Source organism: Loxodonta africana, chromosome 8, assembly GCF_030014295.1.
Source record: "Loxodonta africana isolate mLoxAfr1 chromosome 8, mLoxAfr1.hap2, whole genome shotgun sequence".
NCBI classification, from domain to species: Eukaryota; Metazoa; Chordata; class Mammalia; order Proboscidea; family Elephantidae; genus Loxodonta; species Loxodonta africana.
In genome coordinates this window covers 112,778,073-112,804,975 of record NC_087349.1, presented here as the reverse complement: position 1 = coordinate 112,804,975, position 26,903 = coordinate 112,778,073, and the positions used below count along the sequence as shown (strand labels likewise).

Below are 26,903 nucleotides of genomic sequence, written 5' to 3'. Positions count from 1 at the left end.
TTGAACTCTTTCTGGTTTAGCCCTTGAGAGTCCCAACTGAAGCCTAGGATATTTTTCAAGGCCCGACCTCCTTCATGGTCTGTGAACTATTTAGTTTTGGTAAACTCTCCAACATAAGGCTAGAGGAAGCTCTCCTCCACTTCTCAGGATCCACAAAAAAATCAGCAAATGCTTCTTATATATTCTGTACATTTTTATTACAATTATTGCCAGGTATTTTATTTATTTATATTATACTGTTATGAATAGATTTTTCCAAATAGTTATTTTAACTAACTACTGCTGGCATTCCAATTATTACTTTCATATTTTTTAAATTTGGTTAAGTGTTATAGTTACTTGTTATGGATTGTGTACAGCATGAAACTTATTAGAGAAATTAACTTTTTAATATATACTGTCATTTTTTTTTTTTTTAGTCAATATCCCTAGTGCTGGTTTAATGTGTAGCATTTCCTAAGGTTGTTCTGGGGGGAAAAAAAACATTATATTTAACATACCAATTAATTTTATAATCTCATGAAACTTGTATTCTGTGGATACCATTTAGAAAATGATCCAATAGGCCTCTTCATTACATAGATTTATAGCCCTGGTTTCAAACATTAGCAAATGAAAACCCCACCTTGCCAAGTCCATGATATATTATACTTTGTAATTTTTCTGAGGTATGACTTTGAGTCACTCAAGAGCTTGGTATGCAGAAACAAATTGCTCAGCTATTAAGAATAAGTATTGATGATTATTGAAAATGAATTATTTCTACTTGTCATTTCTTTACATGTGAATGTGTATGTGTACACAGCTATACATGCATGTAAGGGATGTCACATTTATGTAAGTATACTTTATGCAAGTATATCTAAATATAAATATAAGTTAACAAATACATGTGTATATGTATACATATATACACACACGCACACGCACACACACACATATATCTGTTAAGAGCTTGGCTGCTAACCAAAAGGTCAGCAGTTCAAATCCAGCAGCCTCTCTTTAGAAACCCTATGGGGTAGGTCTACTCTGTCCTATGGGGTCACTGTGAGTCGGAACTAACTCAACGGCAATAGATTTATATATATAGACTAAACCTGTTGCTGTCGAGTCAAAGCTGACTCTTAGTAACCTACTGAGCAGAGTAGACCTGCCCCATAGGGTTTCCAAGGAGTGGCTGGTGGATTCGAACTACCAAACTTTTGGTTAACAGCCAAGCTCTTAACCACTGTGCAACCAGGGCTCGCTCTCTCTTCACATACATATATATGTGTATGTATATATGTGTGTGTGTGTGTGTATTTATATATAATCTTGAAAATAATTTACCTAAATAGAAACTAACATCTCACATTAGCAGTGAGGAGAAAGAGATCTAGGAAAATAATGGTTCTAGCTAGAAAAGAGAACCCCTCCCCCCCCCAAAAAAAACACAAAACACAAAACCAGTTGCCATGGAGTCAATTCTGACTTATGGGAACCCCATGTGTTTCAGAGTAGAACTGCTCTCCATAGGGTTTTCAATGGCTGTGATCTTTTGGAGGTAGACTGTCAGGCTTTCTTCTGAGGCACGTCTGGGTGGATTCAAACTGCCAACTTTTACAGCTAGTAGCCAAGCTTTTAACCATTTTTGCTGCCCAGGGACTCCAAAGAATAGAAGTTGTCTACAAGGAGAAAAGTATAAAATTAGAGTGTGTACTGGTGCTATCCTAAAAATGATGCCACGTAATGTAATATGAGTTATATTTTCATCACTTATAAGTGAATTTAGTTCTTTATGGATTTATTAAGGATTTGAAAGGATCACTTATTTTTTCAATTATACCTCACCGAATATTATGTCATTGTGATATTTTGAATGGGAGAAGGTTTAAGATAAATCTTTTAAGAATAAAAAAAAAATCCATTGTGTTTATATTATAACCTGCTAATTTTCTAAATTTTCTTACTAATTCTAAGACTTTTCCCATTGTTTACTTTTTTGCTATAATCGGTCACTCTGCAGAAACATTGACTTGTTTTTGTTTTCCTTAATTATTCACCGTTTCATGATAGAGATTTGCTATCACATTAAGAAAGCACCAGTTTATAACCACTTTGATAAATCATTTATTTTAACAAAAATATTCATTAAAATTTACCCCATACCATTTCTTCATCCACCGAGATTTTTTGGGTAATTATTCTTATTTGACTTATTGATGTGGCATGCTACATTAATAGTCCTTGTAATATTACACTTTCCAGTTCACCTGAAATAAGAATTACATAGTAATCGTATATGTTTATTTATTGTTGAATTGATCTATAGTCATTTTATTTAGAATGATTACGCATGCTCATTCTACTGCTCTGCAATTTTTACTTTATAAACTTATTATATTAGTTCTAGTGTGTATTCACAAAACAAATCATGTTGACTTTATTGCTAGGCTATAGAAATATAAGGGTACCAGGAATGTGGCACATGACCCTTCCCACCAATATGCATCCAAGGCAGACACCACAGTCAATCACAGGAAATACTACTAATTGATCGCAGCACCCTTCTCTCGAGACTTGATATAGCCTTAGAATCCTTGACAATAGTGTTTTCTAGTCATACATAGGAAGGATCAGAATTGGTATATAAGATAAAAATGTTGATGTATCCACAATAATGTATTTCATCTAGACGACTATTATTAAAGTGTCAATTTATTTTCTGCTTCATAAGCAACATTACATTTGTATTCAATTTTAAAACAGTTTTAGAATAATTAAATTTAATTTTCAAATTCGTTTCAATACTCACCTCTAGTACTTTGATGCCTTAACATTCCTAATTCTTGACTAATTTTCATTTATTTCTTGATTTACTGAAGTAAAATTTTATAGCGTTTATTTAAAGGGTTATAGAAGTTACAATTTTTTTTAATATCTGGAAATGTCTTTTTAAATTTTTTTATTTTTGTAAAAATATTTATAACACAACATTTGCCAATTTGACATTTTTCAGATGTATAATTTAGTGTTACCAATGCCGTTAGTCACGATGGTTACAAGGCATGATCAGTGTAATTGATAACACTTTTTTTTATAGCCTTCACATGTAAATAAAAATTTGGTGGTATATCACATTCTAGAGTCACATCTTTTACACTAGAAATTCTGTAGATGCTGCCTCTACCTTTTCTTCTTACAAGTACTGTTACAGAGGAGAGCCCTGAGGTAAAGCTAGTTATTAAACATTTGTGGGTAACCAATTTCTTCATCTTTTCATTTATGCTCAGAAGAATTTTTACTACAATTATCTTTGTACTTTAAAAATGTTGCCTTTTAGGTCCGGTGGTGGATTTCTTTTCATTAATTTTACCTGAATTTTGGTGTGCTCCTGTATTGGCTCAGGACCATTTTAATAGGTGTTGACTTTATTTATTGCTTCTATTCTTATTCCTTTGTTTTCTTCTTCTAGAACACCTGTAATGTATGATTACCCCTTTTGTCTCTATACTCATAATTGCTGTCTTCTTTTTTGTCTTTTTCATCTCTTAGTCCATGTCCTTAGGAAGTTAGTAGAATTTCTCCTGATTTTCACTCCACATCATTGATGTAATTGTTAAGTGTGTGAGCCCTCCTTTTTATTGATATAACAAATTTTTAGACTATGTGCATTTACTTGCATGCAAATTTCAATAAGGCATAAAATCTGCCTTCAAGATATTGATAGAAATAGGCATTGCAACTCAACAAACAGAGGATCTTAATGGAGGTTATTTTTTAAAATGAAAATTCTGGAGTTGAAAAGAACAATAACTAAAATTTAAAAAAATATCTAAAGGGCTTAACAGCAAGTTCAAAATGGAACAAGAAAGACTCAGTATCTTGAAGACAGGTCAGTGGAAATTATCCAGTTTGAAGAACAATGAGAAATACTGGAAAAAAAAAATGAACAAAGCCACAGAGACTTGTAGGGCAATACCAAGTGTGCCAATATGTGAGTAACAGGACTCCCAGAGAATAAAAGAGAAAGAGTTATAAAACTTATTTGAAGAAATAATGGCTGAGAACTTCCCAAATATAATGAAAAAAAAAATTAATCTATAAGCCCAGGAACTCAACAAACCCGAACTAAGATAAACACAAAGACATCCATACCTAGACACACATTAGTCGAATTTTTAAAGGACTAAGAGAAAGAAAAAAAAAAAAAAAAGCTCATCATTTACAGGAACAAAATAATATAATTAAATCTGTCTTCTCATCAGAAACAATTGAGGCCAGAGGCAATGGAATGACATATTCCAAGTGGTAAAATTGTGAACTAAAAATTATATATCCAGCACAACTATGCTTTAAAAATGAGGGAGAAATAAAAACATTTCCAGATAAAGAAAGACTGAGAGAATTAGTTGTTAGCAGATCTGCCTTACAAGACATACTAAAAGAAGTTCTTCAGGCTGAAATGCAGTGACAAAAGGAGGTAACTCAAATCCACAGAATAAGATAATGAGCACTGGAAAAGGTAAATATGTAGATAAATATAAAACAATCTATAAATGTATTTTCCTAATTTTTTTCCTTAACTTCTTTAAAAGACATAAGATCATGTAAAGCAATAATTATAATGCTGAATTGTTAGATTAATAGTTTTTTTATATGTGAAAATAATAGCTCAAAAGAGGGATGAGGAAATGGAAGTATATCAAAAATTCTTTTACTGGAATTAAATTAGTATTATTTTTAAGTACATCATAATAAATTATGATGTATATTGTAATCCCTAGCACAACCACTAAGAAAAAAACTCAAAAAATACAGTAAAATTTATATACAAATAGCCTCCAACTTAAGGGTTCTATTTCAACAACTCTGTTGTAAGTCAGCTCTGACGTAAGTCAAATACCTCATTTTATTTTATTTTTTTAGTTTTCATTATTATTGCCTTTTAGTATCAGTATCTTTATAAACCTGATCTTTGTTTGTCTTTGGAAACATTAAATATAAACTTACATATATATTTTAATGCATACATATATACATAAAATAGTACACAAATTATAAAATTTACTCTGGAAATGAAGAAGAGTTGGACAACGTTGGCATTTTGTCAGTTTCAGTAATAACTTCCCTTATGGAAGGTTCCGGATCATTTGGATTATCCCTGGAAATGAAGATGGTGTTTCTAGTCAGGATATTAGTGAGAGGTGGCGCTCAGATTCTTTCCCTACCTGAGTAGCCCACTTGACGCTTCGTAGTCAAGTGTGCTTTTACTATTAACCTTCTGCTTGCTAATAAACCCCTGCTTGCTTGGTACTAGTTTTCTCAGTGTTTGAATTCTTTCCTACACCAAAGGTAAGAACCGAGGCCATTCTCCGGTAACATATTCTGGTGCCCTGACTCGGATCACAAGCATCCTCCTCCTTCGTCCAGAAAGTGGTGAGTCCACCTCAGAGCGCGGGTTCTCTTTCTTTCCAGCCCAGCGCTGAGGTATCCCCACCTCTACATGTGTGTGTTTCGTGTCTTCTTGAGAGAGAGGTCTGAGAGGTGCTCGAAAGATTTATCTGTACTTGGCCTGACTATTAACAAGAATACGGTAATAATGAGTGTCTGGCTGTTTCAGACTCTGAATAAAAGAGACACTTCCTCCCTCCACTTTGTGGAGATGTCTGGGTCAAACCCGAGACATGCAGGGGCCTCAAAGGGACTTCCAACTTTACTTATACTAACAGGCTTGTCCCGGGAGCACACATAAGGATTGGTCATCCAGTGCTCTGAGCCCCCTGACTGTCTTAGACAACCAGGAGAGAAACCAAGACACTTAAGAGAAGCACTGGCCAACTAGAAGCGTCACACTCTCTAGAAGTCCCGCTCACAAAACAGCACATTTTTGACCCAGAACACCTGACCCCCGCTAACCTTAGCAATAGTCATGTCAAGTTGGCGAGTCTGTTTAAGAGACCAGTCACCCATCTACATTTTGCACCTCTCAGCCCCATCCAACTTGTGGCTAACATACTAACATCTATATCCTCCGTGTGTGCTTTGCAAAAGGGATCAGTGCTGTATTTGTGATAGGCTAAGGGCTAATTGTTCCGGAGAAGGACCTCTCTCCCGTTCCTGTTCATACCGCCATTGTGAAGCTAAACACAGGCGGCCTTTCCTTGATCAGCTCCTCCTGCTTTCATGTTATAAAAGAATGAATAGGGACGCTCTGGTCTGCCTCATTGAATCAAGAATCTTAAGGTTATTCATTAGACTAACTAAAGTTATATCTGTTACCCCCCTTACAAAGAATCTGAATGTCCAAGAGTATGCAAAGTGGGCTACAGATGTCTACTTTACGACAGCTCTCTGTGCCCTGATTCACTCTTTCAGTGTACAGAAACAATTCATAAAGTATACGGAGAGGAGCAGACATGAGGACCAGGTTTGCTTGTTCTGCAGAGAAAAGGAAGGGAGGAGCCCAGAAAATAATAAGATTACCCCCCCCTTGAGTATGGGTAGAAGAAGGGCTCTCACAAATGCTAAATAATCTCCTACACCCAATTCCAACGGACCCCCAAGATATGTGGTATGTCAGAGGGCGAGACATTCAAGGTGTCAGCTTCAATGAATAGTAAAGTTTGCCAATAAAATGAAGGCTTCCCAGACAGAGGCACAAAGGACCCCCACCCTAAAATGGCTAGCAGGGTATGTGATCATTAGTTTCTTGGCAGAACAAGGACATTAACAAATGTACAAGTTCATGTTCCGCCAAGACCACAGATGTAGACAAGAACAAGGATCCCTGAGACAGAGGCAATAAGAAGTTTCTAGGCAAAAAACTTCAGGTGCAGGCTACACAGTAAGACTAGTTAATTCTGGAAGCCCAACATAAGCACAGACGCCTAGGACAGAGGCAGAGGCAGAGGCAAGAAACTTCAGGTGTGGGCTACACAGTAAGACTAGTTAGTTCTGGAAGCCCAGGCCTGAGAAGGGATGCCTTCTAAGGGCAGTGATTTAACACAGGGGGCACAGGAGATGTCCTACCCCTATGACTCGCTCTGTTCCTTTCTAGATTGGAAGCCAAAACTCAGTACCACTGGGCTCGCCTCTGGGATGTATTCTCAAAAATTGGGACATGTTTGACCCTCAAACCCTGAAGAAAAAGAGTTTAGTCTCCTTTATAACACCACGTGGCCTTAAAATAAATTGAGAGATAGAGAAATCTGGCCAGAACCAAGCAACGGGCACCTTAGGTCCAAACCTTACTGACCCACAAAACAACACCAACCTTACAACCACACCCTTAAATACCAAAGAAATATTTGGTCCTCCTGCTCCTCCCTACTTCAATTCCTTGCCCACAACACCTTCACTACCCTATCTGTGCCCCCTTCAAGAAGTGGCTGGCCCTAATAGACCAGTCAGGGCACAGGTTCCCTTTTCAATACAAGACTTAAGAAAGCTAAAAACAGATCTAGGAAGTTTCTCTGACGACCCAAACAACTATATAGAAAAATGTAAGAACGTAGCGCTCACCTTTGATTTGGATTAGAAAGACATAATGATAATCTGTAACCAAACACTCACCCAGAGAGAAAGATTAAATCTCACCATGGCAGCCAGACAGTTTACGGATGGGCTATACATACAAAACCAACAGGCTACCCCATGGGCACCGTCACAGTCCCAGGCATAGACCTGGGATGGGATTATAATACCCAAGGAGACAGACAGGCGAGAGACCACATGTTAGTGTGCCTGGTTGAGGAAATAAAAGCCTACAGAATAAAACCTACCAATTTCAATAAACTGGCTACTATCGACCAAGGGCCCCAAGAAAATGCCATTCCTTGGCCCTTTAATGTCTTTGATTCTTCCTGTACTATCTGGGCCCTGCCTCTTTAAAATACTAACTCATTTTGTACCCTTCAGGTTACAAAAGTTTCAATTACAAATGGCTGTAATTCAGACATTGTCAAATAATACAAGTCCTGAAAGCTCTTTGGATCAAGCTGCCCAACGCTTCCATCCTTGGCTCCCAAAGTCAAGCTAACCCCCCCCATTAGGGAACAAGTGCCTCTCCTAGGGTCAGCTCTATGCCCCAATGACAGCAAGAAATAGCTACAGAAGACAGACCACCCCCCTTCGACAACCCCAAAGATTTGGGAGAATGGCACTTGAGAAGGGAAAGATGTAAGGGTGAGGGGGAGAGCTTGCACTGGGGAAGAGGAAGAGACAAGGGGTGGTGACATTCCTCAATAAGATGGTCCCTACATAATTAAATCTTAAGCCAAAGAAATATTCTCCATAGGCAGTCCTGTCCCGGCTTTTAAATGTTAACAGAGACAGATAAGAGACAAGAAAGGTATAAAACCCTAAGAAAAGGACTATCAGGGCACTCAGATTCTTTCTCTACCTGAGTAGCCCGCTTGGCACTACCTAGTCAAGTGTACTTTTACTGCGAACTCTCTGCTTGCTAATAAACTGCTGCTGACTTGGCAAAAAAAAAAAAAAAAAAAATTAGTGAGAGTTGTCTGTATGGCCCTTTTCTTTTCTTCATGTATTTTGCGGTAACATCTTACTGCTTCCTGAATCTGCCTGTAGACTTTAGCGAATTGATCAGCATTTGGGCCCATATTTTCAAGAAACCATAGCTCTGGATTTAGTTTATACTAGAGGAAAAATCAGCTAGTTTTTTCACTGTAGATTTCTTCAACAACTTCTCTCCTTCCTCTTCTTTGTTATTTCTTGCTTCTTCAGCATTTCTTTGCTCTTCAAATTCCATTGAATCCTGATCCATCAATTCCTCTGCTTCGTGACCTATGAGCTGTTCCATATCTGTGATACCAAGTTCTAAATTCAGCATTCTTGCCATATGGAAGATTTTTCCACTGATCTCTTCCATCGTATTATCTTGATTAAATGCTGCAATGTTGTACATAGTACATATTCCTAATGATGAGATGCACCAAAAAAAAAAAAAAAAAAAAAAACAAACTGATGGTCACTGCAGTTCGTCTTAACTTGAATATGTCATAAGTCAGGGACTACTTGGATATCAACAGATGAATTAAAATAGTGTGCTCAAATATTTATCTAATATAAATAAAGGCTCTGAAGAAGGAACAGAAGAACAAAAAAAAATACGTAAGTATAAAACAGATTAAAAACAACCCATAGCCAAAAATCCATCCATGTCAATAATTACATTAAATGTAAATGGACTAAACACCCCACTAAAAAGTATGGACTGTCAGACTGGATAAAAAAGCAAGACTCAACTATATGCTGTCAATAGGAAATACACCTTAGATTCAAAGGCACTATTAAAACTATTAGGTTGAAATAAAAAGGATGGAAAAAGATACATCATGCCAACAGTAACCATAAGAGAGCTGGAATGATTATACTAACAGCAGGTAAAACAGACTTTAAGACAAAACATATTAGAAACAAAGAAAGACATTTCATAATGACAAAAGGGCCAATACATTAGGAAGAAATAACAATCCTAAATATATGTCACTTATCAACAGAGTCCCAAATACATTAAGCAAAAACTGATAGACTTGAAAGAGAAACAATTTGACAACAGTAGCTGAGAATTTCCATAACCCCCTTTCAATAGTTGCTATAACAACTAGGCAGCAAATTGGCAAGAATATAGAAGACTTGAACAATATTCTCCACCAACTTGACCTAACTGACGTTAGAACAGTCCACCCCATGACTGCAGAGAACACATTCTTTTCATGTGTATATGGAACGTTCTCCAGGATGGACCGTATGTTGGGCCACAGAACAATCTCATTAAAAAGATTCAAGTCATATAAAATATGTTTTCTGACCACACTAGAATTAAATGAGAGAGTCATAACAGAAAGAAATCCGGGAAAACTCCAAATACCTGGAGATTAAACAAAACATTTCTAAATAACCATTAAGTCAATAAAAATCAGAAGGGAAGTTTTAAAATATTTTAAATTGAATGAAAATGAAAACACAACATATCAAAATTTATGGGAAGCAGTTCAAGTAGTGCTTACAGGAAAATCTACAACTTTAAACATCACTAGAAAAGAAGAAGGTCTCTGATCAATCACCTAAGTTTATACATTAAGAAACTAGAGAAAGAACAAACTAAACCTAAAGCAAGCGGAAGAAAAGCACATGCTATGTGCCAACTCTGTATTAGACGTCAAGTACTATCATAGTGCAATCTAAGACGAAATATAGACCAGACGTTGGAATTTTTTTTCTGTCAAGGGCCAGGTAGGAAACAAGTTAGGCTTTTTAAGCAATAGTGTTTCTGTAGCAACTACTCAACTCTGCAGTGTTAGCATGAAAGCAGCTTTAAACAGCATGCAAATTAATGAACATGGTTATGTACCAAAGAAAGTTTATTTATGGACACAGACATTTGAAATTCATACAACTTTCACCTGTTACAAAGTATTATTCTTCTTTTGAGTTTCTTTTTTTTAATCACTTAAAAATTCCAAGACCATTCTTAGGTTAGATAATACATAAGCAGACAGTGGGCCATATTTTGTACACAGGCCATAGTTTGCCCACTCCTACATACAGATGATAGATAGAGTCAAAAAGAAAGGAAGGAAGGAAGAAATGAAGACAAGAAGGGTTGAGGGAAAGAAGAAGGGAAGAGAAAACTAAGCATTGCATGCCATTGAGGAGGGGCTTGTTTTGAAGGATTTTATCTTAGAAAATAATAAATACTCAGGTTTGTCACGCAGAAACTTGTTTAGTTTATTGCAAGGTAGTCATGGCAAAGCACACAAGTAAGACCTCACAGCATTCATTTAGAAACAGAGCATCAGAATTAACAATTACAATGTTAGTTCAATGGTTAGAGTTCAAATGGTTGGACTTCAGACCTTTTCCTTTAATGGAAAGTCTCAAGAGGAAGGGTTAACCAGGGCTTGAACTTGGCAGAGGTCCCTCTTAGCTAGGGTCCAAGGTTGGCAGTGTCAGATAGTCCCAGTTCCAGCTCTGCTTTCTGTCAGTGAGTGAGTAGAAATTTAGGGTTTATATGTGAATTTGTCATCTTGGCTCTACATGACAAGGGCCAGTGTGACATCAAAGACTAGTATATCTTTTCTCCGGCGTTAGAGGGTAGCCTAATGATGCATCTTTTCTTCAAGGCTAGAGATTAGAAAGGATGTGTAGTTTAACTATGTTATGTTTTCTTGTATCACAGAATGCCGGGTCAAAGTGAACTTAAAGGTTCCTTACATACTTCACATGATTCTATGCATAAGTTCAGAAATTTTCTAAATAATTCTCTCATGATTTATAGTTTCTAATGACTTACAGTTAATGTTAGAGAACCTCACAAATGTAGACATATTTCTGTTTCTAATTTCATATTAAAAATACTTGTACTCATGTACTTTGAAGGCGTAATAGTGACTTATACCTTACGGATTTGAGATCATTATAGAAATATACAGAATTGTGCTTTTTTTTTTTTTTAATTCTGTATCCCCATCCAGCTAAAACCTGAGATAGCATAGTTTATGGAAGTGTGGACATCCCATAGAATTTCTAGAATGAAAGAGAAGCAGCTGGCTCTAGGTGTTGGGAAGCCATGGTGATTTACCACTAGTACCAGTTTCTAGAAACATGATGACTTAGTTTGGTAAATTCCAGAGGAAAAGAACTGAAGATGGACTCTAACATGCACTGAGTGCCTAATTATATGTACATTATTTTATTTCATCTTTATGAAACCCTCCATTTTACAAACCTAATGTTCATAATGTGAAGTAACCTGCCAAGTACTAACAGGCTGAAACAGGAATGGAACAGGTGTCTAGCCCCAAAGCTCATTTCTTTTCTTATTAATTCATTAGATCAGGCTTACTCGACTTGCTAGCCATGATCTGATACTCTGCTGTTCCCATCACTGCTGTACTCAAAACTTCCCTTTCAGTATTATTAATATATAAAGATCACAGCCTCCTCTGAGGAAACCATAGTCCTGGATTCTCACAACCCTAGGGCAAAGCCTGTAACTCCTTATAGCAGTCACTCAAAGTATTTGAGCCTCAAAGCTACCCCTCCTGTAATGGTAATGATAATACCTCCACCTGTCTCACTGGGCAATTCAGAAGATCAAATAAGATAACATATGTGAAAGCTCTTTGAAAAGTATGAAACATTATACAAATTTATGGTGGAACTTTTGTTCATTCCTAATTGGCTTTGTCTTATTTTTTTTCTCAGCCAGGAATGGACACACCTTTGGAGTCAGTCGCTGTGTTTCATAAGCAAGTGTGAGCTTTTTCTGCATGGGATGCGTGACTGGATGAGGCCATGGTTTCTGTGTAGGCGCCAGTGTGGGAGAGATCAGTATCTGTGGGTATTCAGATAACTAGGACACCCTGTTCTGTTTATAAGTCAATCTTTTACTGATTGGATTTTGACTTTTTTTTTTTTTTAGCTCCTTATGGACAACATTTGCTCTGGGAACAACTGAGTATAAAGGTAGGACACTCACCACGCTCCTCCTAAATCCTAGCAGCATAGGTGATAAAAACTCCTGTCAAAAAGAGGTGTCTTGACTCCCTCTGGTCTGGAATTCAATGAACCTCTGAATGTTCAAAGTTTTAGGTTAGATAAGCATCAAGAAGTTGAACGCTTATCTGGAAACTTTGAACTTTCAGTGCCTATTTGGGTGGGAAATATGAGACAAAGTTTTCTTGCCTGATTTCCAGAACTTCCTAATTTTGAAGGGGCCAGAAATTCTTTGAAAAAAGAAAAGCCACTGTGGTGTCCAGAGAACTAGAGTAGAGAGAGCCGGGCTGAAGTGTTCAGGAGCTGCCTCTCCTTTCCACCCCCTAACATAACCTACCTTACGGAGCTCTCCAAACTTCCTGCATTCTGAAGGAGCAGTAGCTGAACTACGTTCAGTTGGGGGGTTTCTGGTGCTCGTTACTCCTAGCTGCTGTGTGTTTCTTTGGAGTCAGGTGGTATGCTGCTAGCTACCTAGCTGACTCTCCCTGTGGGTCTCAAATTCCTCATCTGAAAAATGTCAACAGAGATATCCACTTCCTGGTATCCTCGTGGAGATTAATAAATTCTTGAACACTGCCTAGCACCTTTTTTTTTGCTGTGAATTCGACTCTAACTCATGGCAACACCATGTGTGTCAGAGTAGAACTGCACTCCGTAGAGTTTTCGATCGCTGATTTTTCTGAAGTACATTGCGAGGCCTTTCTTCTGAGATATCTCTGGATAAACTCAAACCTCCAACCTTCCGTTTAGGAACTGAGCACATTAATTGTTTGCACCACCTGGGCATACCCACCTGGCATTTAGTAGCCACTAAAAATGTCCATCTCCTTCCCCTTCTTCTATTTTTATATTCTAGGACTTGTTCGGGTGATGTAATCACCCAAAACAAGATAGATCATATGATCTACCATGTGCACTAGCGCACCCTGTGGTGAAGATCAGAACAGACGATCACAGAGTTTCGCTCAGGGTCATGATCTATAGCCTGTACTCAGAAACATGTTTGGTGTCAAGGGGTGGGTATGTGAGAGACAGAATGATACACTGCGTTGGCTTCTCTGTGAGCCACATCTGCAAGCTTCAAAGAGGCCTCTAGATTTTGCTTGATCAACTTTGCTTTTCAGTCAGTTAATTAACTTTTTCTTCTGGACAATTCCAAGAACACTTGTGATTATACCGGGCTGCAAGGCAATGATTCAAAAGCAGAGCAGGAGGAGGGGAAGAGAGGTTCCTTATTCTGCCTCCTGCCTTTCCTAGATTAAGTGAGCAAGTGATTCATCGCTGGATTGGAGGCTCATTCAAAACCCCCCAAATTTTGACAAACAGGAAATGAACTGAGAGAGAACATCTGCAGAGGCCAATAGGAAATGCTCTCAGCAGAGGTGAACTAGTTGTTACATTGCAAAAAATCACGAGATAACAAATAATCCAGGATGTTACAGAAGAACACACCTGATCTTTTTAACTCAAAATTTCACCAAGAAATGTTTTCTTATCCCATCATTATTCATCATCATGGTCAACCTTCTCATGTCTCCTTATCCTACAGGCCCGTAAAGTGGGAATTAACCTCTCACTTGGTCCAGTTCTTTTTTACACTCTAGTCTGTCAGGATGTAAGATACAGATCGTGTGTATTTTTGTTTACCATTACATCCTTACCCCTGGCATAGTTCCCAGCACACAGAAGGAACACAAAAGTCATATAATGCTGCTGTTACAGCTCATGGATTATAAGGGCCCTGAGGACAAATCTGTGTCGCTTTCTTCATACGCATCCCTTTACAGGGCTTAACATAGCAAGTCTTCAGTAAATACAATATGCATTCATGAATGGAAGAAAGCTTTAAACACTGATTGTGTACCTTCCGGAGAGCAATCTGAAAAAAAAAGAGATATTAGTCAAGTTTTCTGTCCTTTACAAAGTTAAAATTGAGTTAAGAAGAGATGATATACCTACAGAGAGTTAGATTACAGTAGCAGGTAAATATTAGTTCTATATGAAGTATGTAGGTATTAAAGACTCTGAGGAAGACTCAGGACTGATCACAGATGGTTGGGGAAGTCTTTTGTTGAATGGCAAGACTGGAACCAGCCCTCACAGGAAGGGCTGTGCAAGAGGGAAGACATGTAAAGAAACTAATGTGTTGCCTTGTGTTTGATACATGTTTTGTTATTTCATTTTGTTCAGCAACATCCCATTTGAGAGGAAAAAAAAATGGAGAAAGTAGTAAATAGCAAAGGCAGGATTTGAATCCAAATCTATCTGACTACCCAAAGAATATTTTTTATTCCGCATGGGGGTGCCTCCCACTTGAAAATAGGAAGAAGCAAGAAAGGGAAGGGAGAATGGCGGGAGAAAAGACCAAGAACTGGGGTGCCTGCCTGAAGAAATAGACACTGACACATTTAAATGGAGTAGAGTCTGTCTCCAGGGAGGCAACACTAGAATCATAAATGAAGGGCGCCTTGAAAAAGAAGGGTTGCAGCATGGATATTGTTTGGTGATTAGAACAGGCAACCCTTAAGGGAGGTTAAAAAATGAAATCAATATTCTAAGAAAATTAGCGAAGCTCTTAGATAAGATAAATTCAAAAGAAAGAATCCAGACGCAGAGAATGAAGACTACTGCAAGGACTGGATAGATGATGATGAAAGCCTTGGCCACGGTGATTTATTTATGCACTCATTCTCCTACGTCTTTTGTCTTCCTCCTATGTCCAAGACTGTGTTCTAGGTGCTAGAAATATGACAAAGAAATAAGACAGATGTGATTTTTTTTGGTGCGTGGGGGAGACCTATATTGTAATGGGGAGATAGACAGCTAATGAGGCAAGAAATAAGTAATAATTTCAGAGAATGACAGGTGCTATAAAGAATAAACAGGATAATGGAATAGAGAAGGAGTCAGGTGGAGGGGCTGGTGACAACGTGGATTGGGTGGACAGGAAGACCTCTGTGAGGAGACATTATCTTCGGTGTGAATGACAAGCAGCAGACATGAGAGAGCCTGCATGTCAGGGTAGAGGCAGAGCACAAGCAAAGGCCCTGAGGCCAGAAGGGTCCAGGTGCCAGAGAGCAGTGGTGGAAGGGAGCATGGTCTATGAAGGGTCTGGAAAGAGCACAGAGGTCTGATGATGCATGCGGGGCAGGTCCAGTGTGGTGAGGAGCTGGACTGAATGCGGGGAAGGAAAACCTGAGAGTCTAAGAGGGAAGATATTGTAGGTTCTGTGTGGCCTTTGAAGCTAGGGACTAAGGAAGAGGTTCAAGGGTAGCTTCAGACGTGTGAATCTCTAGGACTGAGAGGTGACAAGGGGAGGGTGAGTGCTTGAATACAGAGTATAGGGGTAGTTTTAGGTTTTTTGTAGAAAGAGATGAGAGAGAAGTAGCCCATGATTCATCTGTGGCTTGAAACCTCTTTGTCTCAAGAGCAAAAATTTTCTTTCATACCATTGTGGAATTTCCTAAATTGGAAATTGCTGACTACGCAGAAGAACTGATTAGCCCAGGCCCAGATTACACAGAATCTCTGTATGTCCAGGAAAATCTGTCACACCTACCTCGACCCGATAAGTTGGAAATGTGAAGTGGGCAAAAATGCCAAGGGGAAAAAACTCATTTTATTTTCTTATAAGAATACAGTTTACTTTTTTTTTTTTTTAATTTATTTACTTACAGTCCTCCTAATTTCAAAAAAAAGTTTTAAAGTTGGCATATAAGTAAAGAAGATATATGCATTAAGAATGAAATCAGTGAAGGTGAAGCAAAAGAATGGAGATGGTGGAGGGTGCTGGGAAGTAAACTTTGTTAAGAAATTCTGGATGAAATAATGAAATCCACTGAAATATAGAGATTGATTAACCTAGTTAGCTCTAAGCTTCCCAGCTAACAGGACAAAGAAGGAAAACTGTGGGATATGCACGCATCCCACTGTCTGGCCTTAGTGGATCTTGCCGTTCATCAGGAAAATAACTTTTCTTGGCCCTGTTCTCCAAAAGGGTATCTTTGTATAAGAAACAAAGTTATTAAGAGCATTCTCAATAGAAAATTTTCCAAAAAAAAAAAACAATTTCTCCAAGTAGCTGTTTCTTTCGTCAATATTCAAGGCACAAATATCATCCTGTGGGATCTTTTGGGACAGAGAATTGGGCCCAGACAAGTAAATTTCTGATGATCTGGCTTATTGCTGGCACAAACAGAACCCAAACTAAACTGATTTCCATTGAGTTGATTCTGACTCATGATGACCCACATGTTTTAAGAGTAGAGCTGTGCTCCATGGGGTTTCCAATGGCTGATTTTTTGGAAGTAGATTACCAAGCATTTCTTTCAAGGTACCCCTGGGTGAATTTGAATCACCAACCTTTCAGTGAGTAGCAAAGTGTTTAACTGTTTGCTTAGCCCAGAGAGCCAACCAGTTGCCAGTTGAGTCTATTCGGAATCATAGCAACCATTGAAAACTCTGTGGAGTACAGTTCTGCTCTGACACACACGGGGCCACCATGAGCCAGAAATGATTCAATGGCAATAGCTGGCATACAGGCTGGATAATATTGAGGAATAAATAGTCAGTACACAGCAAAGATTACGAGGATGGCGCAGGACCAGGCATCTTTTCATTCTGTTGTACAGAGGGTCACTATGAGTCAAAACTGACTCAAAAGCACCTACCAACAATACAGTCTCTAGAAAGAGCCCTGGTGATGCAGTGGTTAAGCTGGGCTCCTGTCTGAAAGGTCAGTGGTTCAAACCCACCAGCCCCTCTGTGGGAGAAAGATGTGGCAGTTTGCTTTGGTAAAGATTATACAGCCTTGGAAACTCTACAAGGCAGTTCTACTCTGTCCTATAGGGTCGCTATGGCAACAGGTTAAGTTTTTGTTTTGGACAGTCTCCTAGAAGTCCCTGGGTGGCAAAAATATTAAACAAAAGTTTGATGGTTCAACCCACCCAAGGGCACTTGGGAGCACAGGCCTGGCAATCTGCTTCCCAAAGGTCACCGCCTTGAAAACCCTAAGAATGGATGTTCTGCTCTGACACACATGGGTCACCATGAGTTGGAATCATTCTACAGCAATGGGTATTTTTGGTTTACAATCTCTGGACTCTTGGGCAAACATTACCTCTGAAGGTAGTGGGCCACATGGAACAGACAGGTGTCTACCTGCCATCCTATGGGAAAGCCAAGTGCTCTGGTAGCCAGGTTGGATGAAAACAGAGAAGACGTTGGGTTGTGACAATTCTCTAACAAGTTGGACTTGTGCCCCTGCGACAGACTCTGCATGGGGCTAGGTGGGCCATCGTGTGCCCTTCCACCTGCTCCTCTCACATGGACTACACCTCTCTTCTTGCTGCACTGGCCATAGTCTACACTGACCCACAATTGTACATCTGGCCATCTTGAGCCTTCAGTGCAATGAACTCCACCACCTGAAAGTCCAATCTACTCAGGGGAAGATCAATCACAGCTTGTCTTGTGAGAGAAAACAGATACTTTTGCCTCTCATCATGACTTCTCTAGCAAATCAGTTTGGAAAAGTTCTCCAGCCTGGGTGAATGTCATTTAATATTTTCAAACCAAGGATGCTTAGTTACTCATAAGGCACCTCCAGTTGGCCCAGAGTGGCTTTCATGTCTACCTGCCCAATGGCAAAGATGTTGTCAGAGTTGCTTCTTCCTTGTGGCCATGTCCCTCCATTTTCTTTGCCTCCACTTGTCCTATTTAAGATTTGTAACGAAAAATAAAAAAATTCAAAAGCTAGTAATGACAAGCCTTCGTTGTATAAAAACACAGCTTATTTCTATCATCGGCAACATGTGCTACAACAGAGCCATGACAAGCACATTTCAGGATACATGAGGAATCGCAGGCTGCATTTACATCACATTAAAATCACTGTCTACTTGTGCAAAATAAATGAATCTCTTTCCACTCCTCCCACACGGGCTTGCTGGAGATAGAGTTCTTCCTTGCTCTTCCTTTTTTAGCCCTGTTGATTTATTTTATCTGCCCATTATTTGCTTTAATGGTAACGGGGTTGATCCTGAGGTTCCCTTCACTCCTCACTGCCTGACGAGGAGCAGCAGGCGTGCCTGAGCTAAACCGCTCAGAGGACATGGTGTGCAGTGGGGCCACCAGCCTATCTCATCTCCTCCCCAGCATGCCTTGCAGCTGCCGGAAGCCACCCACCCGTATTTCAGAAACCACAGGCTCCTGTGGGTTCTGATATCCTCTGTTGTATGTGTTCTTTAAAACATGTACACAATTTAATCACTTGTTAGTCAAGGAATCCTGGTTTTTTTCTTTTACTCAACTGAAACTAGGAAAGATCACTATTTCATCTAAACCATGCACGGTTTGATCTTCAAGCTTCCCATTCCCGAAAGGGGAGTCTTGGGCTCCCACCCAAGCAACATTTTTAAAAATTTATTTTATTTTGCTAGATATGTTCTCCTGCTAAAAGCTAGAATTCTTTCACACTTGGTGTGTGTAGAACAGAGGGACTTGCTTCTTGTTATGGAATCATGCCCAACCACAGCGGTGGGCTCTAATCAAAACAAGATGTTTTTGAGCTGCACTTGTCACTTCTGAAGCATGGCTGTCTCTCCCAGTGGAATGAGGAACAGCTGCCCCAAGTTTGAGTCAGGGTTGAGAGTTTCTTCTCCTCACTTCTGTGCCTTTGCCCCTTCCATCCTTCTGCCCAGAGGGCCCATCTTCCTATTCTCACCTGCCTAACCCCAGTTTGTCGTTGAACACCCGTCTCAGGCCTGAAATGAACACTCCCTTGACACTGCTGGGAGCCTCTCGCCTCTTGCCTGGCTCTTCAAATCATCCTCCATTGTGTTGCTGGAGTCCATGATGCTGAGCAACTAGGACGGACTCCTGATCTCCACTCTGCCCCTGGAGATCAGCAACAGCCTTGGCCTCTAGTAGGCACACAACAAATGCTCATTGACTTGAAATCAGAGAAGGCCCCAATCTGCCTCAACCATCTGGTCGTGTAACAGTGAAAGCAGAAATATTCCAAATCAGAGGCAGCCGGCGGGGGCCAGAGGTGGACTCCACAGCTGCAAACCTGAGGTCTGCCTGAGGACTGCGGTGGATATCCGAACCACCTGTGCCCAGCCTTTGTGACTCACAGGATCCTGAAGAGGCCAGCTTTGCCTGGCAACTGCGACTCCCTATCCAGTCAATTGCTAAAGGGTAATAATAATGCCTAAGGCTTGGGTGTAAATGGGTAACATACTGGGTTGCTAACCAAAAGGTTGGAAAGTTGAGTCCACCCAGAATTGCCTCAGAAGAAAGGTCTGGCAATCTACTTTCCGAAACTCGGCCACTGAAAACCCTGTGGAGCACAGTTCTACTCTGACACACATGGGGTTGCAATGAGTCGGAGTTGACTCTGGCAACTGTTTTTGTTTGTTTTTTTGAGGCCGGGGTAGCACTTCACAGTTAACAAGGCCTTCGTACAAAGTGTCTTCCCTATCCTCACAACACCCCTGCGTGGGGCTACTATTAGCTGCAATGTGCGAAAAAGGAAACAGGCTTAGACAGATACAGGACCATTTCAAAGCCATATAACTTGTAAAGATCAGATAGAAGAAGCTATAAACATTGATAAATTCAAATCCTTTATTTTTTTCCTTCCTATTCACTAAATCTGGCAGCAGGACCAGCTTCACAGATAGGTAAGCAGGGCCGTCAAAAAGGGCCTGGGGCTTAGAAGGCACCACATTGGAGATTTACTGTTCCATGGTCCTGGTTTTGAAATTCTTAATAATTTTATTCTGAATTTGTGTTTCAAAGCGAAGTCTGATAGGCCACTGGAGCATGTGTTGGGGGCTTGGAACCTGGTCTCTCCACCTCCCTGGGATGGGCTGTTGGCTACCTGCTTCACCTCTGCCACCCAGCAACTGCTGCCACCCTCCATACCCTGCAGGGACCTGGGCATGAGGGTGGAGAAGGTCAGGCACACACAGTCATGGGAGGGGGCCCAGGTGCCTGTTAGGGTTTGTAGTCTCCCCACGAATATCCCAGTGCCCAAGGGAGTGCAGCATTATGTAGCAAATAAAAACCACCATGACAAGTTAAGGGAGAGACCACAGAAGAAAGGAGAATTTTTTTTTTTTCCCTGCGTTTTGAACAAGAGGCTCAGTACTTTCATTTTGCACTGGGCCCTGGAAATTATGTAGTCACCCCTGCCCGGAGGGCATGCTCCAGGGAGCCCAGGAACCCCATGAGACATGAGTGGTGATGGAGGATGGGCTCTTAGCGTCCCCAACTTGTCCTGGCATTTTAGATGATAACGCCTCTTGAGGAGAAAAAAAAAAATTTCTTTTTTTTTTTTTTTTAAAGCAGACCCAAAATGTAACCTAGATGAGGTGCTAAGGAGAGGGAGCCCATCTGCCCCTTCTGTCTTGGAACCTAAGCTCTGCATAAGCTGGGGATCTCATGGGCCAACAGGTTGGTTTCAGGCCACTTCCTACTCAAAGCAGATGAAAAAAAGTACTGTCAAATATGAAGAGCAACATTCTCAACGCTTGTGTCTAAAATAAGGCTGCGATTTTGCATCTGCAATTATTTATGCCTGGAAATAAGGAAGTGAAATTCCCACCTACTGGAAACACAGTTACAAGGCTGCTCTGTGAGGCAAGTGTGGGTTAGAGCTTTGCAAACAATGAGTTGCACGTGCAGAGGGAAACTTAGGAGTAGTGAACCTGCAACTGCCCAGAACTACTACTACCTGGTTCAAGATGGGGATCAACCTTGGCTTCCCCATGCGAAAGTGCAGAAAAGACGTCACAAGGTTACGGTGAGGTTGGAATGGGCAATAAGTGAAGCAGGACTTGTGCATGTGACACACGCCAACTTAAGGACAGTTGACCATGCACTGCACCCAATGCTGCTGTCTTTACTACCTCTCATAATACTTGAACTCTTTCCACTAGGGAAGCTTTTCAGGTCCCAGTCATTTTGTGTAACTCATTTCAGTCCTCTATGTGATGGCTCCATATATCAGGCATTCCCTCTTTGCTGTTCAACCTTCTTTTCTGTTAGAACTTCTCTCATAACCTCTTCTGAGCTGAAATTTGAGTGGTGTTGATCTGCTAGATCCAGTTTCTCCTGAATTAGCCTCTGACTTTTTTATTAAAGCTGATACATTTCCTATATTGTGTAGACAAGCTTCAATTTTTTTTAATCTTAAAATTTTTACTGACTTAACAAAATCAGTGTTGTTTAAATTTGCAGTTTGATTAAATAAGGAAGTTAGGTATTAATTTTATCTCTTCTAGGCCACATGACCAAACTGAATATCTCAAACTCTTTACCTAGATAAATCTACGGACTATGTGATTGATATGCTCCTCTGGAGAGAGAAGAGCAGCTTTTGGGTGTAGTTTCACATCGAGGAGAATGTGAGCCTGGTGATTGCATCTTACCCATTCCGTGGAAAGAACAAACCAAAGGGAGTCAAGCAAAGTGAGAGATGGCAAGAGTAGTGGGCAAGATTCTAAGATGAACTCCGATGACCTTCACTTTTGTATAAATAAATCTCCTCCCCTTGAGTTTGGACGGAATTTAGGAATATGATGAGGTATCCACTCCTGTAATTATGTTACTTTTAGATGACAGAAGAGATTTTGACACACGTAGTTAAAGTTAATAATCAGGTGACTTCTAGTCCATCAAAAAAGAGACGATCTGGGTCAGCATAACCTAATCATGTGAGCTCCTTAAATCTGGGTCTAGAAGTCAGAGACAGAGGAAGTGAGAGATTTGAAGCACTAGAGAAATTTGGCATGAGATAGATAGTCTCCACTACTGGCTTTGAAAATGGAGGGGACTGCGTGGCAAGGAATGTGGGCAGCCTCCAGGAGCTGTCTGTGGTTCCCAATGTCAGCAGCAAGCAAATGGGAGCCTCAATTTTACAACCAGAAGGAAGTAAATTCTGCCAATCACCTGAGTGAGCTATTAGGCAGATTCTTCCCAAGAGCCTCTGGACAAGAACCCTGCCCAGCCAACACCTTGATTTCAGTCCTAGAAGACCCTGAGCAAAGAAACCAGCCACACCGTGAGAAGTCTTCTAACCTATAGTACTGTGAGCTAATACACGTGAATTATTTTAAGCCTCTAAGCATATGGTAATTTGTTGTGCAGAAATAGGAATGTAATACACAGAGATAGATCTAAGGACTCTGTATGAACCCCTTGATTCAGATGGCTATGAAGCTATTTTTCTTTTGCAGTTATCTGGGAAAATAAAAGTCGTTCATTTTCTTAGATTTATTAAAGTTGGATTTCCATCCTTGATGACCAAAAGTCTCCTAATACAGCTCCTAGATTCTTTTGATGTCTCACGATCCATTACAAGGAATGGGACTACATAGAAAAAACGTATTAATATTTTTAGGAAGCTTGATGAGAATTCTTGGTTGTGTTTTCTGGAAGAATTGTGTCAATTTATCCTGCCATAAAAATATCTTTGAATATATCTACATCAGCATTATTTTACCATCATTGCTCCTCCTTTTATTTGATAAAAACTGCTATTAATTTGTACCACTTTCATTTTTTCAAGTTTCGAATTGGATATGTATTATTAACTGTCTTTTTATTAATTCTGTTCAGCTTTCTATTGGGGTCCTAATATGTTTCATACCAATTTTTTTATGAGAATACATGTTAAACCTCTGTCATATTTGTTGAATACATTTCCCATCTTATTTCCCTATTTAATTTGTTTCTATTACATATATAGCATTTGTTTGGTAGAAACTTCTTATTTTTATGTTCCATATCTGTTGTTTGTTTCCTTCATGAAGGAAATTGGCTCAAATTTTTAGAAGTAGGAAAACTTTTTTGAGAAGTGCTTTAGTTCTGTATTCATTTCTGGAATTGGTTCCTATCAGTAATTTTTCAAAGATTTACATCTTAGATTTATTTATCCATTTCATTTTTGTGTGTTTTCTATTGTATTTTTTCTGCTTTTATTGTATTTTTTAGAGGCTCACAGAAAGTCAACTTCAACTGACTTGAGCAATACCAGGCAAGTTATTGAAAAGATATTTGGGTAGCTTACAGATCTGAAGGAAGAGTTGGACCTCCACCATGAGCAATGCAAGGGTTGAGAAGGCTCTGGGATGGAATGTTCTCTGCCTCTCACTCTCTGTTTGTCTCTCAACTCCAGGATATTGCTACATTATTTTCTCCAGTAGCAGACATTTCTCCATGCTGAAGAGAAGATACTAGCTGTGGCCTTACTCCTTATAGCTCCACTACCCAAGGCAATCGATGACTATGTTCTGCCAGCAACATCCAGAAATGTCCAGGAAAGGGCCCATTTGGCCCAGTGTGGATCAAATACTGGCCCAACATACAGAATCGAATAATCATTACTGAATGTTTCCCCAATGAGAGGTATCTTCACCAACAGGTAGAAGGCTTTAAAACTTACCACTAAAGCTGAGCCCATCATGGACCAAACCCAAAACCAAACCCACTACTGTCAAGTCAATTCTGACTCTTAGCAACCCTGTAGGACAGAGCAGAACTACCCCATAGGGTTTCCAAGGCTGTAAATCTTTACAGAAGCCTATAGCCACACCTCTCTCCCAAAGAGCGGCTGGTGGGTTCCAACCACCAACCTTTTGGTTACCAGCCGAGCACTGAACCACTGTGCCGCTAGAGCCCCTTCGTGGACCAAACCTGTCCAGAACTCTTGAACCAGGCTACAGACCAACCCACAAAGTAGGAGCAGAATTTTCATCATTGATCTACTCATCATGGGCACCTGCTGCCACAGCCCACATTGTCTCAGGAATGCACTATGCTCATTTGCTGCAGTTGGAAAATTGAGACTTCCCCATTTGCTACAGGATTCCCTGAGATCTGTAGAGCTTCTAAAGTATTTCCACATCCACCCTTTATTCCTGGAAAGAGATTTTTGTCTCTAGACCTGGACTCCTCTGATAAGTGAAAAGACAATAGTTACATAAGTAATGAGGAAACAGGTATTATTTGACCAAACCCTTGTGATCTTTTATTGGTAAATTTCCTAGGCTCCTTTCTTAAGTAAGTCATTTTCTTTAGTAATTCACTCCATACAGAATGCCACATTGCAAGACTGAATTAGTGATAACGTTTAAGACACACTTTTGGGGGGACCAAGCTTCACCCTGATGTCTTGAATACTTCTAGTTTTCCAGTGCATGTTGGTTAACTTTATGTGCATCATTTGGGACTTTGATTTTAGTCAGCACTGTTAATAATTTACTCTTTGACTAAATGGGACTGTCAAGGGGATGACAGAGCCTGTTTCAAGCATTGAGAGCTCCCTGTTATGGACAGCTATGGACATCATGTGTGTGGTGCCAAATGCATTACAGAGTAATAAATGTATAACGAGCTGGACCGTCTGTGCTAAAAATGCACTCTGAGTTAAGTAAGAGATGTGTCTCCATTGCGCTGCCTCTGCTATGAAGGAACGGTATCTGCAAACTATCATGCCCTGTGCAGTTGTTCAGTTACCACTTCCAGAGTGTGTGTGTGAGTGTGGGTGTGGGTGTGGGTGTGTATGTGCGTGTGAGACAGAGAGAGAGAGCTGCCAGCCTCTGTGCCTGTGAACCCTGCATTCTTTTGGAAGCACTGTTCCCAACTACATTCTTTTAATTAGAAGAGATTCTCATCCACGTTGCAAATCAGGCACCAAGTAGCAGATCTTCTGGTTTTACTCAAAATATACTCATTTCATTCACTGGGTTAAGCAAGATCTAAACTGTTCTAATGCAGCTCATGTATAAGTGGGCGTGAAATGATTAAACAGTAAAACCTCAAAGGTCTGCAGTTGTGGGATGTGGGGGTGGGGTATTTGCCAGGGGAAGCGTCAACATTGGAGACAGAATGACATCCACAAATAGGGAGGGGCATTTGTCCTCTCAAGAGCCCTGTTGCCTTCACACCAAAGCCAGAGAAGTCTGTGTACCTTCAGATATTTTATTGTAAAGTGGGGAAAGAAGGGAGACGGGTAAGTCATTCCCAAGGAACAACAACAACAAAAAAAAAACCTAGCAAAACATTCTAGAGGCTCAAATGGAGGAAAGAATCTCCCTTAAATTTAGCAGCAAGTAAAGCTATTAAAACGCAAAAGCGGATGACTGAACTTATAAATATCAATCAGCAGCAGACAGAGAGATGGAGAATCCTTTTCAGCTAGAATGAAAGCCTCAACACAATTACGAGCCCCCTGTTATGAACAAGAGGGGGACAGGGCCAGGGAGCACCCTGAGCACTCTGAATGATGCACACCTGATTATTTAAGACACTGACTCAAAACAGGACCCAAAATTTTCCTTCAAGTACACCTAGACAAGAGCTTCACTGGCACTCTAATAAAGAGGGCTTGGAGGCTAATGTCAGACCGAGCTATGGATTAACTCCAGTTATTTTTATAAGTATAAACAAAAGGACCCCTTCAGTTATTGTCATATATAGCTATCCAAACTGAGTAGATCACAACTAGAAATTCACTTGCATGGAAGGCCACATTGCAATAATTAATGGTAATTTTTAAGGCACATATTTCTGTATTATAGATTGAATTATGTCCCCCCCAAAATGTGTGTATCAATTTGGCTGGGCCATGATTCCTGGTATTGTATGATTTTCCTATACTATGTTTTTTTTATGTTTAAATCTTGCCTCTATGATGTTAACGAGGGGGAATGGGTGAAGGTTGTTTTCGTGAGGCAGGACTCAATCTATGAGATTGGATTGTGTCTTGAAGCAATCTCTTGAGATAGAAAAAAAGAGAAGCAAGCAGAGAAACAGAGGACCTCATACCATCAAGAAAGCAGTGCCAGGAGCACAGCACATCCTTCGGACCTGGGGTCACTGTGCAGAGAAGCTCCTTGACCATGGGAAGATTGATGACAAGGACCTTCCTCCAGAGCTGACCAAGAGTGAAAGCCTTTCCCTGGAGCCGACGCCCTCAATTTGGACTTTTAGCCTGCTTTACTGTGAGGAAATAAATTTCTCTTTGTTAAAGCCATCCACTTGTGGTATTTCTGTTACAGCAGCAGTAGATAACTGAGACATTCTGAATCGAGTTTTTCTCTGCCATTTGAACAAGAGTAGGAAGGCTAGGACAGCAGCATTCTTTGCAGGACTTTGCCTGAGCGCGGCTGCCTGTTCTTGCTACTTATGACATAGATGTATTACAGGATTTCCAAATTATAAAAAAGTGTAAGCAAAAGAATTAGTGTTAGCTTAAATGTTCTGCTATTTCAATACATTTCTGTCACTTCATTATATTCAATACAAATCTTTTGCCTTAGGTAGGACTGAAACAGTCATTAAACCCACCTCTCTCTAATGTAAAACTACCCCAGCTAGAGCTGGGATGG

General features: G+C 39.9%; 1 long non-coding RNA gene across 1 annotated transcript; it reads left to right on the top strand.

The window, feature by feature from the left end:
• Positions 1-4,250: 4,250 nt before the first annotated feature.
• On the top strand, positions 4,251-12,860 carry LOC111749707 (uncharacterized). Its single transcript, XR_010322787.1, has 3 exons — positions 4,251-5,418; positions 12,214-12,345; positions 12,431-12,860. It is a non-coding gene; the product is annotated as an uncharacterized LOC111749707 (long non-coding RNA).
• The last annotated feature ends 14,043 nt before the right edge of the window (positions 12,861-26,903 follow it).